At 49.2% G+C, this 20,084-nt stretch overlaps 1 protein-coding gene across 1 annotated transcript in view; it reads left to right on the top strand.

Annotated features, from left to right (window-relative positions):
* The window catches only part of LOC133494420 (tudor domain-containing protein 5-like), a 70,867-nt gene that overhangs the window by 14,028 nt on the left and 36,755 nt on the right, over positions 1 to 20,084 (top strand). The window contains exon 2 of the mRNA XM_061808238.1: positions 16,589 to 16,645. The gene's annotated coding sequence lies outside the window, so the exon portion shown is untranslated. The remainder of the gene's footprint in view (positions 1 to 16,588; positions 16,646 to 20,084) is intronic.

Below are 20,084 nucleotides of genomic sequence, written 5' to 3'. Positions count from 1 at the left end.
GCTATTCCTGTTTTTTTTTTTTTTTTTCCCGGCAAAAAAAAAAAAAGGTTTCAAATTTGGGAATGATTTTTGTTGCTCGTTGGCGCAGTCTTGGTAGCATAAACGGTTTGATGGTTCCACACGGTTGCTTTTACATGAGGCGTTAAATTGGCAGGGACGGCGGTTCCGCTCTGGAACCAAGTAGCTAAAGAGCTGGACCGTCTGCCTCAGTTTCCGACATGACAAAGTGCCCTCCCGCACCCCATCAGAGAGGGCCCGCCACAGCCGCCGCTTCCATCTGCACAGATCAGTTAATGACTGGCAAGCTTTAATTAGCACACAGTCGACAATTAATGCAACAGAGGGGGAAATTTCATTTCCAGTCACATCCTCTGATTAGAAAGTGCTGCAACAATATCGCTGCATATCATTTGCCCGTAATTGGCCAAACCTCCTGGCATTTCCATTTGTGTTGGGGAGGCTGTTCCTTATATATGTTTGTTATTCCCTACCTCTCGTCCGTTTGGCTTTTGGCGTGAGTAGAAGTGCGTCACTGTCGCAGAAATCCCTGTTATTACAAAGGTATGTGCAGGGCATCGTGTTGTTCGTGATTAAAGGGGAAATCAGTGCTTGCATGAACAGTGTTTCCAATAGTCACAATGTGACGTCAAATCCTCTCTCATTTAATAGTGTTTCGAGAAGATTTTTCCGATTTTTCAGGGGCGCCGCCGTCTTCGCGAGTCACATGATCTACGTGGGCGTATGTGACGTGTACCGTGCCGTTCCAAACGCCCGATGACACGATTGCATCCGCCTGAAAGCTCGGCTCGCGGCCCGCCCCCGGAGCTCGCTCGTCAGACGCCGCGTCATTCCCGTCCGGAGAACCATCCGAATAGTCAACGCTAATTCCAGCCACAGGTTCAAATCTGTACGGAAGTATTCCTCCGTCTTCCCGATCAACCGATATTGCTATTTCTTCATCCGGTGAGGATAAATCCGAGAAATCAGCGCCGGGCATAATGGTGGCCCGTGTAATCGAGCGTTTGGAACGGCACGGTACAAGTCACATATGCCCACGTACATCATGTGACTCGCGAAAATGGCAGCGCCCCTGAAAATTCGCAGTTGTCCACAAAAATCTTCTCAAAGCACGATTAAATGAGAGAGGATTTAGCGTCACATTGTCAAAACAGGGTACTGATTACATGACCCATTGGATACACTGTTCATGCAAAGCACTGGATTTCTCCTTTAAGCAACAGATTGAAGACAAATGTTGCAGAAGTCACACATTCTCTCTCTCTCTCTCTCTCTCTCTCTCTCTCTCTGTGAAGAACAACCGATATTAATGCCGCACCGATGAGCTCGGAGGCGTCGCAGGGTCTCGGTGAACGAGGCACCACCTTACTGCACTGTAAAATGTCTTTTTCCCGCAGATTCTCACCTATAGCTGGTGACTTTGGAACGTAAATACTGTACACCATCAAGCTTTGTTTCGCATTGTTATCATCTGTGCCAAACAGAGGGCACCAGATGTGCTGATGAAATGTTTACACGTTTTGGCTGCGAGAAAAATGTCCACGTTCGCAGATGATTTCGCACGACACCAGCACCCACGTAAGCCCCCCCGACTGCGTGACTAATGTCCCAGTTGCAGCCAAGTTCAACAGCGAAGTGAGGACGAAACTAATCAGCAGTCCCGCTCACGCGTCGTTATTGTCGTCGGCATACCAATAAACGGGGCGCCGTCGTTTTCACGCCGCCGATCCGCGGGCTCCGGCGCGAGTCTCCTTTGGCGCGTTTATTGCACCCGTGGGTGCCATATCAGCGGTGGGGTGTTTATGTTCACAACAAGATGAAATGGGGGGGGGGGGGTAATTGACATACTCGTACGTCTGGAACGGGGTTTTATCACGGGGTCGTTTTGGAGACGGTATCATGTGGCACGGTGAGTTTTTGTCAAAAGTTGCGTTGTCCCGGTAGGGATCCCTGACGTGTGCCGTGCTTTTGTCTTGTCCTAATTGACATTTTGCTTGTTGACGGTTGCAGGCGTTCAACGTTAGCCTCTTGCTAATCACTTTTCCCCCCCAGCCCGTGTTTATCATGGATTTTCCATGTCTGATTATATCCCCCCCCCCCCCTTTTTTTTTAGTCTCCGTCCTCTGGAGTAATCACATTGATGGCCAACAGTGCTGATAATTAATTATGCTCGCCACCAAAATTAAGGTGAGCACCGGGGACGGGAGGAGGAGCGCTGCGCTCGTGCCAAATGGTCCATGCGTGGAGGGGCGGGGAGCGAGGGTGGGGGGGGGGGCTGGAGTTTACCGAGGACTTCTTGGGGGGGGGGGAGAAAGGGTGCCAGATGGGAAGCGGAACAAAGGGAAGAAAATGAAGAGAAGGAGGAAGGCGAGGGGTGAAAAACAGAACAACCGAGAGGTGACGTTTGGAACCGGGATCTGTCGGGCAATCAGCATTTCTCAGGAATACCGGATCACAAGACGTGCAGGCAATGGTAAAATATGAGCGCGTGCGCGCTGCGGCACAGATGGGATCCTGGTGCCCGACATATGGATCCCACAAAGAAAACACGAGATGATATTATTCAATCTGTTACCGCTTACGCGGCCTCCATCCGGCCCACGAAGAAACCAGCGGTAAATTAAATCAATTACGCCGCGTAAGCACCGGTGCGGTCCAGTCGGGGAGAGCTGAGTCACGCTGGCCTCACGTGCGGCCATTTTAGCCAAGTTCCCCCCCCCCCCCCCAAAAAAAAAAAAAATTATCACACCACAAGTGAGCACTGCATAGTATTACCTTCAAACATGTATCACGAATTAAGAATCCGATCTCTGATTTGGCCTAACGGGGTCACTTCTGACGCGGTTTTTGCCGCGTACGTCGTGAGCGGTGACGAGAGCGCCGCACTTGCGACGCGCCTCCTTTGCGGTCTCCCTCGCCGTCTCCCTCCGTCTTGTGCGGTTGAAGTGCGACTAATTAAAAGCCTTTAATCAGGATTCATAATGAAGTGTAATCAGGGCCGCGGCGTTCTCCGCCTGGCTGGCGGTCGGGCCGCCGGTGCGGAACTCGGGAGCCGAGCGCGGGCGGCTTTCGATCGCTCCCCCATCTGATAAGATAGTTGGTGGAATAATGTAAGGCCGCTGCCACCACCGCCAGACCCCCCCCCCCCACCCCGCCCCCGCCCGCCAAGTCCACCTGCTTAATTAAAGATGCTCTTTCCCCACCTTCTGTCCACCTGAACGGCCTCGCGTGTCAGGATCAGCACACGGCGGAAGTGGGGCGCGGGAGTCGCAAAATCATTAAAGTCTTCATTACGCGCCGAAGCCTTTTACAACCGCTCAGTTTATTATGATTGGGTCTCCCTTTCTCCTGCAATAAGGGAAATGGGATGTGTGATTGGGTATTTTTTTTTTGGGGGGGGGGGGGATTACAGCGGGGGGCCGGCGATGAAGCTGTTTCACGACGGGGCGTCCGCCTGCCCTCTTTGTCGCCCGTGTCGTTTAAAACAAGGGGCGAGCAAGGCAGGTGCGTACCCGCGCCGCAATCGCAATTAAGCCGGCAGCAGTTTCCCCCCGGCGAGCTATTCTGGAGTTCTGACAGAATTCTGACGCCTTTTGTTCTGCTGGAGCTTTTCGGGCTTTGGGGACGGAGCGGTTGCCCGGACGACCGTCCGTCAAAGTCGCAAATGAGCGCCATTAGGGCGGGGGAAATAATCGATTTTCTTTCTACCTGTTGCGTGTCTGTTACCTTATCGTTAGGTAAGAGATCCAATCCAAGGGGGGGGGGGGGGGGGGGGCTAACAAAACGATATGTTCGATATTGCGCTAGTCGAGCTCTTGACGATAAACCTAAAAATGACAAATCATAATTGAGGGCCGCGCAGGGTCACGAAAGCCCAAATCAACCAATGGGCTCCGTTGAACATTGTTTTGCATAAAAACAATTTGACTAAAACGGATTGCACTCTCGCAAAGATCTGTAAAGAGTGCATTTGCTCATTATTGACATAATTGTGACACGGTGCAAAGAATAGACCGTACACGCTGCACTCATCACTTTAAGACAATGCCGGAGATGATTGGTAGGCTCCGTCTTGTCATATTTAATTTCCCACATCCATGTTTGGGATAATTGCCACTTGCTGTATGCTGTAATAACGCACCGTGAGGCAGAGACAAGTGAAGGCGAGTCTGCCGGAGTCATTTTGGGTTTTTTTTTTTTGTTTTTGCAGTTGGGTTTTATGTCTCACAATGGATTCACTGCTGAATTATTGATGTTTAAATGATGGATTCTGTTTTGCTTCCCAATGAAGACAAAAATGCATACATTGGGGCCTCTGTTGAGATCTTTATGTGTGTGTGTTGGGGGGGGGGGCTCAATTCCGGGACACAACCGCAGTTTAAAGATTCAAACGCTGCCTTTTCAAAATGCCCCTGCGACCGCTGCGGAATATTCCCAGGCCTCGGCGTACATTTTTCTACCGTCACACTGAGGATGCCCGATGCAATTTTGATGAAAGCAAATATGTGCCCGAAATGCGTTCAAATGACGTTGGACATTTTCTCGGAGTCCCTCAGGGTTCCCCCCTTGAACACACTTTATACAGTTGTCAGTGTTACACGCATACTTGTTTGCGCGTGTGTAATTTCTTTGTTAGCTAGCGTGTTACTTGGGCTAGTAAATATTCTTGATGAGCCCCATGTGAAGATTTTTTTGGTGTTTTAGCTACTATTACTGACGTTTAGGGGTGTTTGTTACTCAGTGACTGAAATATGCATCCATCCCACATTTGCGGATCAGAAAAGTCTATCAAGTTTGTTTTTTGTCGTGATTTGGAGGACAGTAACGCAATGGCGAGCGGATGTCCGAAGAACTGAGTTTGATGCAATTTTTTCTGTCATCAATACTCGAGCTTTACTGCTCATGTACTCCACCTGCCGACGTTTTCCTAACGTGAAGAGGTGCCCCCCCCCCCACCCCCCCATCCAGCCCGGGCTCCATCTTCTGTCTGTGTTCCAGCCCATCAGACATGACAGCACCAGCTGGTTCCCGGCAAAACGCACGTCTGAGAGCGGTGCGGCTCTTCGCCTTGAGGGTCCTCGATTCCGACGCTCGGATCCGTCACGCCGACTTGTGGGTGTGGCAGTGAGCTGGAACATGGGTGGAGGATTTCGAGGAGCGATGTTTAATTTGGGGTGGGGGGGGTGGGGGAGATAGCCGTAAAGTCTCGCTCAGAGACATTCATTTGCCTTTCTTCCTCCGTGTCTTTCCACCGCTGTCCTGCCTCTTCCCTCCAGGGTTCAGACGCTTAATTTCATCTGTCCACCCAAATCTCAGCAGTTGCCCTTCAACATTTTGCCCCAGTTTCACAGAGCAAAAGAGAGACACGACCACGAGGTTTCCGAAGGCACCCCATGTGAAATATGTATTTTCAGGATCCTTAAATTAGACTTAACCATTTTTGTGTCGTCGCTTTGGTGTACCTTTGTACGGCTGCATCTATTTTGTTTCTAACTTTGACACACATTTTCTGCTGTCTGAAGCTTCCCTCGGAGTCCCTCAGGGTTCCCCCCTTGAGCCCACACAGTTCTCAGTGCACGCGCATTAACCTGGGTCATCTGGATTGCGATTTTCAGTTTTGACGTCACGTACGTTGACAGCGTTGCTCTACTTGTGTGCAAAATGATTTACGTTTTCTCGAATTGCTATGAAACAACTGGGTAGGCTCTGGGCGTGTTTGTAACAGTATCCCTCACGCCGCACAGTTTTTAATCTCCGTGGACTCCCAAATGTGGAGTGGATTTAAAAAGCATCGAAATGGAGAATATGAAGACGAGCCGAGTAGGAGTTGAGGCGGAGGAAGTGACAAACTGCAGAGGAAATGGATTGACAGGCAGGACGAGGAAGGTGAGAGATGTAATTGAGAGGATTGGGTCTGCTTTACGCCTCGTCTGGTGGTTCCCCTTTTGAGGAAAAGAACCAAATACGAGACGTGTTGGCGAGAAACTACCTTAGGTGGGAGGAAGATGGAGCGTACATCAGCCGCACAGGATGTTGAAAAAAAAAAAAAGAATAGAAAAGAAAGAAAATAGAAACAAAAGAGAGTTCAGGGAAGCTGACCTAATGTTGCGTGAAGCGGAATAAATGGAGCAAAGTGGGCGAGAAGACAGTAAAATAAATGTGCGAGTGGAGAAACTCTCCTCTGGGCCATTCGGCAGCGCTCATAAAAGCCCTTGAGCCACGGGTGTTTAACCTCCACAACAGCCCGAAATGCTCCCTCATAACCACGTAAGCAGATAACGCCGCACGAGAGCACAAAGAGAAAAGCGCATCTGCTGCCGGAAAACTCGATCAGTCCCGAGGCCTGGGAAAAGACGGAGGGGAGGCGAGGACAATCTGGCCGGGGTTGCAGGTGAGATGAAAGGAGAAGCGGCCGGTCAAAAGCGTCCATTTAAAAATCCAGAAATCTGCTTTCGGCGGGGTGGGGCGGGGTGGGGCGGGGGGCGCTTTCTCGTTCCGAAACGCTTCCCCCCCGGGACTTGTTGCAAGCAGCTTTTCAGGAATTACCTACACGGAGTTGCTGTGATGGGTGTCTGTGCTCATTACTGACAACACTGCCTGTGGGCTGCTGCTGGGGGGGTGCAGTCCCAGGATGGCTTGGTGGCCATCATTTGGCTTCAGTACCGTTAACCCATTCCCCGACGTGGATGTTCGTATTTGTCTACCGGAACTCAACAATGATTGCATTTTTCCTACCGGTTGACTCATGAGAGGGTCTCGCCAGCTCGTCTGTGAAATTCGGGTTCTTAATCCGCTGTCATGACTCGCAGAACCCTGTAGATGGCAGCATTGGGTTACTTTGGATATGAGATAAGCACGGGTTTTGAGGCAAAGATCGAGATTTGGGGGGCGGGGTGAATCTCAGCTCGTCACGTCAGTTATACGGCAACTCACATTCTTAAAGTGTGAAGAAAGTGTGGACCTTTTTTCTTTGCTCGGTCCCATTCTTATGTTGCAACAGAACGCAACATTCCGTGGGCCTCGGGAGATCAAAGTGCTCTCGACCCGTATGAATACCACAGGCGCTGAATTGCGTCTCACTGGCGCTTTACCGGTAGCGCCCAACAAAGGGTTTAAAAAAAAACAAAAAAAGGAAGAGAGTCGTATGCGCGCTGATGACGCAGCGTTTAGCGCTTGATATCGTCTCTGTCGTAGCCGACGTTCAAAGCGAGCTCCGACGCGCCGGTGCGAACGCGCGCGGAATCGACGAATTGACGATCCCCACATTCGGCGGGCGCGACGCGGCTCGCTTTCAGCTAAAACGGGAGCGTGTAGCGCAGGCGTCAGAGACGCGCGTGGACGTGTCCTTTGTGAGGCCCCTTTTCATCGTTCTCGTTCCGTCGAGGTGCGGCATTCGCGAGCAAATCCATTTTTTTTTTTTTTGCGGCGTTGCTCCGGCCTTTTCTGGAAATGTCTTTTGTCCGGCTCTTAAAAACGACGGCCCGCAAATGTGTTTTCGCGGGCGCCGGGGTTTATTCCTTTATTTATTTATTTGTCGGTCTATTTATTTTTGTTTCTGACGAGGCGAGAAAGTGCCGCTGATGGCTATGTTTTCAGAGAGCGCTCTATCGATTCGTCCGGGGGGTAAATAATTGCCGGGGTGTACAAGCTGTCATGTTCGGGATGATTGCCGAGCACTGGTGCTCTCGAGCAGTTATCTTCTCAAATACCCCTCTCTGATCCTTCTTTAGCCTCCTTAGTCTATCTCTACATTTATTGATTGGAACCTCGGTGACTGTTCTCGTCCTCGGTTTTTTTTTTTTTTTTTTTTTTTTTTTTTTTTTTTTTCCCGGGAGGAAGGTGTGGGTGCCATTCAGAGTGAGGAAAAAGAAAGTCTCGGGAGAATACAGAATTGGGACGTTGGGATGGGTCAAAGCTATTATTCGTCTTTCAAAGCACGGCTACTGCCGAGCGGGCCGGAGTCCAGTGTGTTTTCCCATCAGCGAAGTGGCGCTATTTTGAATCCACCGAAAATAGTGGGGGGGGGGGGGGGGCGATGACTTCCAATCCGGAGGGCTCAAAGCTCAACAGAACGCTGGCACCAACGGGACTTGACTGTCGCAGCTGTCAGCCAAACACAAAGTTAGCTAGAAATGTCGAAAATGTAGCCTTTTTCGAAATCTTTTTTTTTTGTTTGTTTGTTTTTTCCCCCTATACACTTACTGGACACTAATAAATTCCTTGGTGGAATTTATTCCTTGGCAGACAGTATCGAGGTTGCCATAGAAGAGGAGGAGTGAAGGAATGCAAACAATCAAAAGTTTAACTACTGTGGGAACTTTTGGTTGCTGTTTGCACCCAAAAAGAAAAGTTTATAGCAAAGAAGCGAGAGCTCGGCTTATAACGGTGAAATCCCGTCGTGTAAACATTCTTTTTTTTTTTTTTAAAGAAAGTGCTACATCACTCCTCAAGTGAAGGAAGACGGCCATAAAATGACGCGGAGGGCTACGTCTGGACCCGGGGGCCCCGATTTTAGTTTTTGGTGCAAATGTGATCTCCAGCTCTCACTTGGGCGATTCGCAGCCGAGTGTGAAGCGGCTGGGATGAGAATCAGCACCTCCAAATCCGAGATCGTGGTCCTCAGTCGGAAAAGGGTGGGGATGAGATCCTTCCCCAAGTGGAGGAGTTCAAGTTTCTTGGGTTCTTGCTCACGAGTGAGGAATGAATGGAGCGGGAGATCGACAGACCAAAATGGCAGTCCTGTCTTGTGTACAGAAGCCTCCCTTAGAGATAGGGTGAGAAGCTCGGTCATCAGGGAGGGGCTCAGTGTCGAGGAGGCAGATGATGCGGCTGGGGCATCTGATTCGGATGCCTCCCCGGTGAGGTGTTCCCGGCACGTCCCACCGGAAAGAGACCCCGAGGACGACCCAGAACACGCCGGAGAGACTATGTCTCCCGACTGGCTCGGGAACGCCTCGGGATCCCACCCGGAAGAAGCGGCTGGGGAAAGGGAAGTCCGGGTATCCCTGCTGAAGCTACTTCCCCCCGCGACCCGACCCGGAAAAGCGGTAGATGATGGATGGAAGTGCATACATGCGTGACTCTTTCTGTTGTTCAAAAACAAAACTGAAAAAAATATTGGGATGTTTCCCTGCGAGCGCACTCCAGCAGCGGGGGGGGGGGGGGGGGGCGATGTGGATGATGTGCCATCTTAAATAATTAACTAACAAGTGTCCAGACTGTCTCCCTGGTTGTCATGCCGAACAGCTGCGCCCAGAGCGCTCCAATTCATTTTTTTTTTTTTTTTTTTTTTTTTTTTTTTAACGCCAGCGTTCGCCTCAGATCCAGCCCGGCACGCGTCCACTGGTCACACTTTGGGTAAACTCATCCAACTGTCATTCCGCCCCCCCACCCCCCCAACACCCCCCCCCCCCCATCTACTCTTCACGGTACCTATCTGAGCGCTTATTATTAAAGACGGGAGAGGCCGTCAAAAGGATGTCAGCGCTTCAGTCATCCCAAGTCAAAAGAAAAAGCTTATTCTTCATTTTCCCGATAACTTCTGAGGAAATGTAATCTCCCATCTCTGCTTCCCACAGTCGGGCAATATTTCTATGGATGGCGAAGACGGGGAGATGTGTTAAATATATCCTCCACGCGCTCCTTTTGTGGCGCTTGTCTCTGTTTTTGCGCTTTTGTCATTGTTTATCGCGCGCCTAATCTAGTCTCCGCTTCCTCCCGCAAGTCTGCTTATCTGTCGCCGTTCCCGTTCTTCCTTCACGTCGCTCGCGTTGTCTTTTTTTTTTTTTTTTTTTTTGAAAACCAGGCACAAGGAAGGCAAGGCCGCTCGAGTGAAAACGTCATGAATTACTAACGTTCCCTGACAGGTCGTTGGCGAGTGAATGAAATGGATTGTTTATTTATTGATGGAGGGGGAGGGGGGGGACAAATCATGCAAATCATCAATTGATTAAGGGAAAATTAGATTCCTCTAGGCCGGCGTTATTGAGCCAAGGCACGCGGGACACGCCGTTGAAACAAAAACGCACTGTATGCACACTGAAATAATGATTTGATTTTAATTCAGTCGCAAATGTACTTAGCACGTAATCTAGGCCTAAAACGCTGTTTGGACAAATAGCAACAAGTGAATGGCAACTCAATTGGAGCTTCTGCCACCTAGTGGCAAAAACGTTGAATCAAAAAAAAAAAAAACAATTGGCGGCAATTAGTGTTGTTTTTGTTTCAAACACGGCAGGCAGGCAGAAGACAAAGGCCAAGATAGCGCCGTCAAAAAAGCCAGTCCGCCACTTCTTTAACCTCGGAGACGAGCTTCGAAAGTAGCTCGATGAGGGCAAGCTCCATCGATTCTCCTCGGGTCAGAGGTCGTTGCCGAGCGAGGATGCCCGCGACTGCTCTTTGTGGACTGAGAATTGCGGAATCCGTCAGACGGCGGCATTTGGGGGGGGGGGGGGGCTGTCCATTAACTAGCGCTTTTCCGGGTCGGGTCGCGGGGGTAGCTTCAGCAGGGATACCAGGACTTCCCCTTTCCCCAGCCACTTCTTCCAGCTCTTCCGGAAGGATCCCGAGGCGTTCCCGAGACGGGAGACGTAGTCTCTCCGGCGTGTCCTGCGTCGCCCTCGGGGTCTCTTTCCGGTGGGACGTGCCCGGAACGCTTCACCAGGGAGGCGTCCGACTCAGATTCCCCAGCCACCTCATCTGGCTCCTGGACACTGAGCCCCTCCCTGATGACCGAGCTTCTCACCCCATCCCTCAGGGGGAGACTTCCATACACGAGACAGGACGGCCATTTTGGCTTCACCTTCAGACGACAAATTGGATAAAGAGAGGGGGGGGGGATTACTTTGAAGTTGTGCAAGGTAGAACGTATGCAAAATTACGAAGACGCTCACAAAAGTGTTTTGAAATGCAGGAAAGTCATAGAAGGTTTTTGGAAAGTCAGGTTTTGGGTTGTTGCTGCCGTCTGTGTCGGAATGAAACAGACTGCGTGGTAATTAAGAGTGCTCTGATTGATCTCTTGCTAATTGTTAGCCGTCAATATTCATTTTGAAATAATGAGAGGGGCTGATCACGTGACGCCTTCATCTTCAGGCGGCTCCTTCCCCCTCCTCGTCGCCGCCCGGTTCACACGTGTGAAACAAAAAAATAAACTGTACATGTTGTTAGGTCCACGATAGCGCGGGGCACGGTGAAGACGGTCATCGTCAAGTTGGGGAAAAGGCTGCCAAGAGCCCGCGAAAGCCGGTCCGCAGGATGGCTAAGGTCGCGCTCGGCCCCAGCTGTGACGTCGGCTCCCGCTAACCTGGAAAAACGGCGGGCAGCCGAGTCGCGCTTGGTTGGCTACTGACGCTCGTGTCGGAGGATTTGGGTCGGGAGTTTGGAAAGCCAAAACCGGGGACGCTTTGAATTGTTGTCATCTGTTAGCGTGGACGGATGTGAGCGTTGGCTTTGGTCCCGACATGGAAGTGTGTGGATGCGGTTTGACCCCGTTTTATTTTCATTTGTCCAATTGGAAGAGACGCAGAGTAGTAAAAATGCCACTCCGTAAGTCTGATGATTAATAAAATTAATAATTAGAACTTCAACAGTTTTTTCCCCAGTCTGCCCACCTTGGCCAGCTTCAGACAGACAGACGGATATGCTTTGAGGCATCTCAAACTCCTCTTGCCTCATCAGTACGGCGCAAGTATTTGGTGTTGTTATATTGTCTGCACTGTTTGTGTTCACGACAGGAAAGGTTTAAAAACACCGCAACATAATATTTAGCATTGCGTTTATTTATTTTTGTTTCTAACTCGCTCTCGTATCTCAATTCGAAGTCGGTGGCGTCATCTGTCCTTCACGTGCACTCGTAGACGTAGAATCGGCGTTGTCTACTTATGCCTAGACCCACGCGTCTGATTTATTCATAAGAGGCTGCCCTGCCGCTAAACTTGACTTTGGATTGAGTTGAGCGGAGAGGAAGCGTCGGTGAAGACGCGAGAGAGAGAGCCTGAAAAGGGAGCGAGGGGACTTCAGGAAGACCTGGTCCGCACTCGGTGCAAAACGAGTCCCTGTGCCCACTTAGATGTGTACCGCAACCTCGTCATGAACTGATGGAGTTCACTTAGCCCTTGGCTATGACCCAACATATTTTTTTTCTTCTTTCAAGCTGCCATGTCGTTTCGACTCGCCGTGGCCCCGAGAACACGTTTTTGACATTAACGTTGTCAGCACTCTGCGGCGGGGAGGGGGCGGTGTGGACGAGTCGGGGGGAGGGGGGGAGGGGTTGCTGAACCGCACGGCCGGGACTGGGTTCGTAACGCATCCGCAAGACGCTCACAGCGGACGCCACTTTTCTACACGACAAAACACGACAGCTGAATGCAACTGTGAAAAGTATTCGAACCTTTGTGTTACGATTTTCCACTTTGTCCAAGGGCAAAGCGGACCTGTAAGTAACTTGCCAGACTTTTCTTTCCACTTTGGCTCTGCGTGTTTGTGCCGATCTCCGCTGGCGAAGGTTGCGTTTCGGTGGTCCCAAGAGACTCTCTTAACGAGGCCCGGCCGGCCTGGAGGTTCGGCGACCGAAGCCGCCTCGCGAGTCTGATCCATTGCGCCTCGGCGCGCTCCGCATCTCCAGCGGCCGACTCAGACTCCGTCGTGACTAATGAGGTCAAAAGGTTGTCAAATGTTTACGAGCGCGTGCGGCACGGCGGGGCTGGCGCTAGTTTACGGGTGTCAAAGTCGTGGCCCGGGGAACCTGATTTGGTCCCGCTAAAATCGGGCAGTTTTCTTTAAATGTTTTGAATTTCAGTTTTTTTTCACATTTTTGGTCTTTTGTTAAAGTGGTTAAAGAACCAATGGCCTAACGCTTTCAAACTCTCCCACGCAAGTCGCCGCCGTCGGCGTGAGTTAAAAGCCCCCGCTGGCGCGACCGAGACGCCGCAAAGCGACGTGTCGACGCTTTGAAACCTCCCGAGGGCTGATGGTGAGCGTGAGAGAGCGCGAGAGAGAGATCTTTCTTTTCAAATGTGCGAGGTGAACGAAGGCCAGGCCCGCGCACTCGGAACCACCCACACTGGACATGAAGGGGGCCGTTCAGACAGACGGAACACACGTTTGTGGATGAAGAATCACTTAGCGGCCGTGATTGCCGGGCCAGGAGGAACGGGAAGCTGTGACATTTGGACGTCGCCATCGAGCCCGTGAAGATCGGATGAAGTGGTTACGGTTCCAAATTGTGGAGAGTTTAGTGTGAAGGGCTTCCAATTATCTGCGCTTTGATCCAGTCAATGCTGGAAATCAGGGTGGTGCAAGGGTGTGTGTCTCCCCCCCCCCCCCCAAAAAAATGGCTTTTTTTTTTCCCAGGGAACCCATATACATGCATGATTGTCTCGTGTTTTTGTACAATTAGTTTAGAAATCAGAAGTACTCCAGTATTTACATTTTTTTTGAAAGACAATTTGCTATTGTGGTATTTTAACCCTCCAAAAAAACCATGGAGTCATGGCACATGATTTGCTTTCGCGGGCCACACAAGATAATGCGGCGGGCCGCACGTGGCCCCCGGGCCTCTTGTTTGGCAGTTGGAACCCAGTAAATGTCGAGTCATCTTCCGGTGAACTTTCCCAAAGATCGACTGAATGATCAGTTTTGGAGCAGTTCAGCGGAATTGGGTGGTTTCCGCGGCGCAGCCGACGATGGCGATTTCAATTCAAAGACCGTTTTATTGGGGACACCCCCGAGGAGGGCCAGGACAGGATCTCGTCGCCGTCGGCCCGTTGAGGCCAATTCAAACCTCGTTTTATCCACGCTGAGCCAGCGCGACTTCCTCTTTGAGCTTTCCTGTCGCAGTTAATAGGACAGCGCCGATGTTTTAGCGACCAGAGAGCCTCAACATGTCCTCCCCACCACGGTCGACCCCCCCCCCCCCCCCACAGACCCCCTACGCCCCTCGTGGGACAGGTGGAGCCACGCAAATAGCTCATAGACGTGAGGCGTGCGTCCAAGCGAGAGACATCGGCAGTCTGGGAAGCGTTGCCGTCGCATTCAACATTCATGGTTGACATCAGGAAGAAAAAAAAAAAAAAAAAAGAGGACATTATTTCTTTCCTGACAAATTATGCGCCGTAATAATGAGAGCTCTCTGAAGAGCTATTTTAATGGAATCTGCGAGATATCGTCCATATTTAACAGTCTTCTTTAAAGTGGACCTAAACGCTCAACAGTTTGTTTCTCGCGTCCTTTTCCGACGGTCGGGCGGCGCCGCGGGCGAGGCCGGGCCGGGACGGCGTGACCGTCACGGCGGCGGCTTTCCGTGAGAAAAGAGGAGGGGAGAAAAGGAGGTCACGGGGCATCGCTCTTCCATTATTCATCTTCCGCTTGCCGTCTCCTCCTCTTCCTCGCGTCGTCCACTTTGTTCTTGGCAACTCGCAACAAGGGCAACCGTCGGCGTTTGCGCGTCTCAATTTCTCGGCCTCCAAAGTAAATAAACATGGACCCAAAAAAATGACGACGACAGATAAAAGGAGCATTTCCTGTGGAGGAGCACTTGGAGTAGCTCCTCGTGCTTTTAATGCACAAAAAGAGCTTCCCCCCCCCCCCCCACCCCCAGCCCCATGTCCTCAAACAAGGGGCCTCTCCATTTGCACCTTGTTCTGGTTAAAAGCTCAAAGCATCCTCCCGGTAAGAGGTTTGCAACGGCAGGTTCCTGAGAGGCCACACAGTTGGCAAACTTCTCCGGATGCTCTCCATTATGATCATTTATTTACAGTTGTACTTTATACAACCCTTACCACCACCCCCCACCCCCCCAAATCTATACCCAAATAACTTTGCTCAAGGTAATAAAGTAGGTATATTGATGCACAATATTTAAAAAAAAAAAAAACCCAAATTATTCATGTATAATGTGCATTTTTTTCACCCGTGCGTATCATACATAGGTATAGTAAAAGTTCGTTTTTCACAGTTTTTAGCGACAAATGTTCACACTTTAAATTGACAGACGCCTAAACCTGAAGTAGGCAAGTTTGAGAAGAGCCATCAATTATTCCTCGCACTACAATATTGAACATTATAAAAGAACAAGTGTTAATATTATGAGTGATCAGAATTGATCAGGAAAAAAAATAGGAGAGGGTCGCCACGAAAATTGATAGAATGTCATAAGTGCGCATTCTACATAGGAAGAAGGGTTTTCCTGATTTTGGGGGCTGCGGATTATACTCCAGTGTGTATTTATACGACATGAGGAATTACAGTACTTCACATACTTGTTTTGAAAAGTGTTTGGGGGAGTGGGGGGGGGGAACCACAGGCAAACAACCCTTGCGCACAATATTTGCCGTCTGAGTTGTCCCTTTTGTTGGCCTCGGTCGCAGTAAATCAGGCCGTAGCCCATATTAACGTTATTGATCAATGTCAGCCCCTGCGCTCGGGCACTCTTATTGGGGCTCCTTTATTGCAGCCCGTCTTTCCAGAGTGACAACCGAAGTGGGGGGGGGGGGGGTAGTGTGTCGAGTTTCAATAAAGCCGCCGCTGCTTGCGGGCTTTGATACGCGTCCGCTTCCATAAAGACAAACAGTTCCCCCAAGCTATTGACGCAGCCATTTTATTACTTTTGTCTTTTTCTTTTTAACTTCCGCGGCGAGCCGGGAAGGCGGGTGGAACGTTTTTGGGCCGCACATTAGACGTCTTTTGTTGATCTGCATTCTTTCGTGCAGTCATCGCTCATGATGGGGAAAACCGGACGGCCAAAAATATTACAAAGTTCTCTCAAGTGCGATGTTCACAATCTCCCGCTATTCATTCTGGATGATTTCAAGGACTTTTACATGAAGGGCAGACGGGCGCAGCTGTATAATTCTGTATGAATATAATTTTCCTCCGGGGGAAGGGGGTGGGGAGGAGGTTGTCACCGTGCCCCTCACAGGTGGTCCACTTCCTCCCCAAATCCAAAGACTGCCACGTCCGCGTCCTCCTGCGCTAACAGATAATAGCAGGACCCCAGCGCGACGCGTTATGGAGCCCTAAATGAAAGCGATGTGCCCCATTGAGCCCTGTAATGAATGTTCTGACATTGAAAATGTCGGCCTTGGGGGGGTCTTCCTAATTTTGACGGCGAGGATGAGGCTGAAGGTGAAATGTGGCATTAGAATGCCTTTCCGTCCTCTCTTCTCGCGCATCATTTGGGCTTCATCCGGAAAACACTTTTTCAAGAGCCTCGCGACGCGAAGCCGAGATTGCGCGCGCGGCATTAGGACAGCTGATAAGAGCTTTTTTGTAGATTTGGGATAACGACATCCGTGAATACCAAGTGACTAAAAGAGACCCACGGGAATTAATAAAAATGTCTCCCATTATAACGTCGGGCAGCGCTTCTCACAAAAGCCGACTCTTTTGTGAACGCCTCCATTTAATTTTGTGTTGCAAAATATCTTTTTTTTTTTTCCTGCTCATTTTTGTGCCGTTACGCTTTCACTCTTTATCAGTTCTTTTATCCCCTTTTTTCGATCGCATTTACTTTCTCTCATTGTCCTATTTTTTAATTTTTTTTTTTTTTTTTTGTCTTTTTATGAAATCGCAGGTGGCAGAGCGGCAGCTGCGATCCTTCAAACCGTGACGCCGCCAAGAAGCGACGCAGGTGAGTTCCTCCTTTGGAACACGAGCGGCTCTTTGACTGCGTTTTTCTTTTGTCTCCGGGGCTTTTAAAAGAAAAAAAAAAAAAAAAAGCTCTGACCTCCGATGGATCGGAAGGAACGTAAGATGACAAAATTGATTTGGCATTTCTGCAAAAAAAGAGAATTGAGTCGCAATGTCGGTTTGAATCAGAAGGTGAGAAGTATTCCTTCTTGCCTTTTGACCTAACATTGACAAGCCCAAGCATATAATATCATTTTTGACCAAAGTGGGGATTCAGAATCCCGACTTGTTGAATTTGGATGATTGTTATTGTTCTCGCGATGTTATCTCTTATTATAGCTCACCGCACTGTTGCGGTGACGGCGGAGTTCTCATGCTAATTATCCTAATCAGGACACACAAAAACCGCAAGCTGCAGCCACACGGCGCGCACTTGCTACCTGCTCCCAGATACGTGTTCATTTTCCCCCTCCCGGATAATGACGGAGAGATTGGATAATCCGGACACAAATCCTTTTCATTCCGTCAGCCCGCCGCAAAATTCTCATGTTTGTGATATCGGTTTTTTTTTTTTGTTTTTTTTGCCGACAATCAAAGGTGTTTTCTTCGAGGATTCCCAAATGCGGCCTGTGGCGTAAACACGCTTTCCAGAAATTTAGCACGTTCCTCCAGAAATGAAGCGCAGACAGAAGCGAGGTGGCTTAGCGCACAGATATGAAAATGAATTATTGTGTGACCGCACCGTCGTACGTCAAATGTCAGCTGACCCAGGAAAACGAGCCAGGACCACCTTTTTGCATCCACATTTACGTCGTGTTTCGAGGCAGTTTAAGCAAGCTTGGTATGGTGTAAAAAGCATCTCGACATGAAGCAAAATCCCCCAAACGTGTAAATGATTTCTCACGATCTCACAAAGTGCACCTCTGTTAGATTTTCTTTCCCGCCGTGCACCTTCCTTTCAAGCCAATAGCCCGGGTGCTTATTTTTGGACCGCAAGATATTTTTTTTCCCCCCTTTTCTCCCCACCGAGGGGAGCACCCCGAAAGCCGTTTGATCTGCGTCCGGGGAGACGCGCGTTTCATTTGGCGTGAATCGTCATCGGGGTATTTCTTTCCTCTTTTCGATTATTTCCTCGACTTTTTCTCTCGACGTTCGGCGCTCTCTTAGGGCAGTCGCCCGATGACGTGAGCGCGTATGTGGGGGCGGTGGACAAGCGGCGGTTTGGAAATTAGTCAACAATTATGCAAAAAAAAAAAAAAGCAACTTCCGGCGTTGGCCTAGCCTTCAAGCCTTTTTTTTTATGCTAAAGTTATTAGCATCTATGTCGTTATGCGCTAACCTTTTAAGCAACCGATAGAGTACAAAGTGGACAGCAACAACATATAGACAATTTAACTCCTCGCAGTAATACATTTCTTTATCCTCTGCATAGAACAACTAATATGAGTGCAGTATTGATGAGCCTGAGAGAGGAGTTGAGACAAGGTTATTGTGGAGCCCAAGAAGTTGAATGAACTTTTGGACCATATTGTCCTTGGGAAATTGAGGACAAATGATTTAAAAAAAAAAAAAAATGTTTGTTTGACCACAGTAGCATTGAAAGTGTGCTAATCACAGAAAGGTGAGGGGGGGGGGGAAAAAGCCTGCGGGGCATTTTTTTGTGTTTACGTTGCTCACCGAGTCCTCCGTGTTGATCCCTCGAGGGAGCTCGTCCGAAAGGTCACACCCGACCGGCTTTTGATTTGAGATTCTCTCTTCCGAAATGCTTCCTGCCGCTGACTTTTTCTTCACTTAATGAGGCGCCGCGGCTTGCTAGCGCTCACCTTTTACCTTTCACCTTCTCTCATGTGTTTTTCCTTTTTTTTTTTTTTTTTTAATTATTATTTGTCTTCTGCTCGCTCCAAACCTTCCCTGGAAGTGTTCAAGATTTTCTACGTGTATGGTTGGTGCGTTTCAAAGTCCTTGCGGTGTCACATGAGATGATGGGATACAATGACAAACGCCATAGATGGGGTAACAAAAAGTGACGGTAGATCGCGCTTTAAGCAATGAATGCAAACGATGCATGAACAGTCCTCGCGGCCACATATTCCTTATCCTCTGCAAGATATGTATCTGCATGACTTATTGTACTGCCCCCCGGTGGCCAAGTGGCGCACACCAGAAGGAAGCGCAACGACGTAAAATGATGATTCCCTTGGTGTTGCACAGAAAAGTAAAATGAAAAATCGGCCCTTAATAAATGTTTTTTTTCCGTATCTTGAATGCGATTCTTCCACGTGCCAAAGCGTCCCTAAAGGGATTAAAAGAAAAGTAAATCCTGGCGAAAATATCCTTGGGTTTTGTTTTTTGTCAATTTGTTTCACGCGTCGATTTTTAAATCTAATTATTTTGCCTCCGCTGTTTTGTTATTTTGAATCTCTTCTTACCTAATTAAAACTACAACTAATTGTTTTGTTTTGTTTTTTTGTTTTTTTCAACACTTCAAAGCCGTTCTAAAAAACTCTGTCAAACTATCTGATGATAAATCCCAAACTATTTTCATTTTGGCACAAAGTGTAGGTAAAAGTGGGAAAGGAACAATTAATGTAGTCGCTGCGATGTTTTCTGCGGTGCACGGGAAAAAAAAAAATGTTTTTCCCGGGCATAAAAGGAGATGATGTTCCATTTTGCATCTTTCTCGTCGGATCCTTTCATATCCCATCACGCCGCTGTGACTCCACAACAAAAACATTACTTGTAATTATGGGAACGCGGCAATCTGACAAGCGTTGTTGCCGCCGCGCACTTTACCTGCCGGATAACTGTCGGGGGATGGGGGGGGGCGACTTAAAAAAAAATAAAAAATACTTGTTCATACTTGACAACGGGGATAGGTTGTTCTCATGAGAACTTGGGCTTTTTCACATGCACTAACGATTGCCGGAAAATTGGCACATTTTAGAGGGTGGGGGGGGGGCGTATTTAAAAACACAATCTTTTGTATTGCCAAGCGTGGCATCTCCCAGCTCCTTCATTTTGTTATTATTTTTTCCTTCTTAATGTCTGCTTTGGTTGCATCTTCCAGCCGCTGAAAGACGACAGGGCAAAAAGTTTGGAGACTTTTTTTTTTTTTTTTTTTTTACATCCAGTTCAATCCAAAAAAAGAGAGCAGAACAACAGCAATGGCGGCGTCGATCGCTCCGTGTGCCCCCGTGTTGCCCTGTCATGTGTGGGAACCCCCCCCCCCCCCAAAAAAAAAAAAAAAATCCCTTTTGTGCCCACTTGGTCAGGGCCATCAAGACGCGCCTGAGGGACGAAGTGGAGATTAGCGCCAGTCTGGCTAAGATCGAAATTGCTGAGGTTTTAATACAAAAGCATGAAGACTCGCTAATTACTCCCCCACCCACCCCCACGCCCCCCCCCCCCACCTTGCCTATTGTGCTTATTTCCCAGCCTGT

Source organism: Syngnathoides biaculeatus, chromosome 21 (genome assembly GCF_019802595.1).
Source record: "Syngnathoides biaculeatus isolate LvHL_M chromosome 21, ASM1980259v1, whole genome shotgun sequence".
Taxonomy (NCBI): Eukaryota; Metazoa; Chordata; class Actinopteri; order Syngnathiformes; family Syngnathidae; genus Syngnathoides; species Syngnathoides biaculeatus.
Note: the sequence above shows the minus strand (reverse complement) of the source record. Positions and strands in the feature narration are given on the sequence as shown.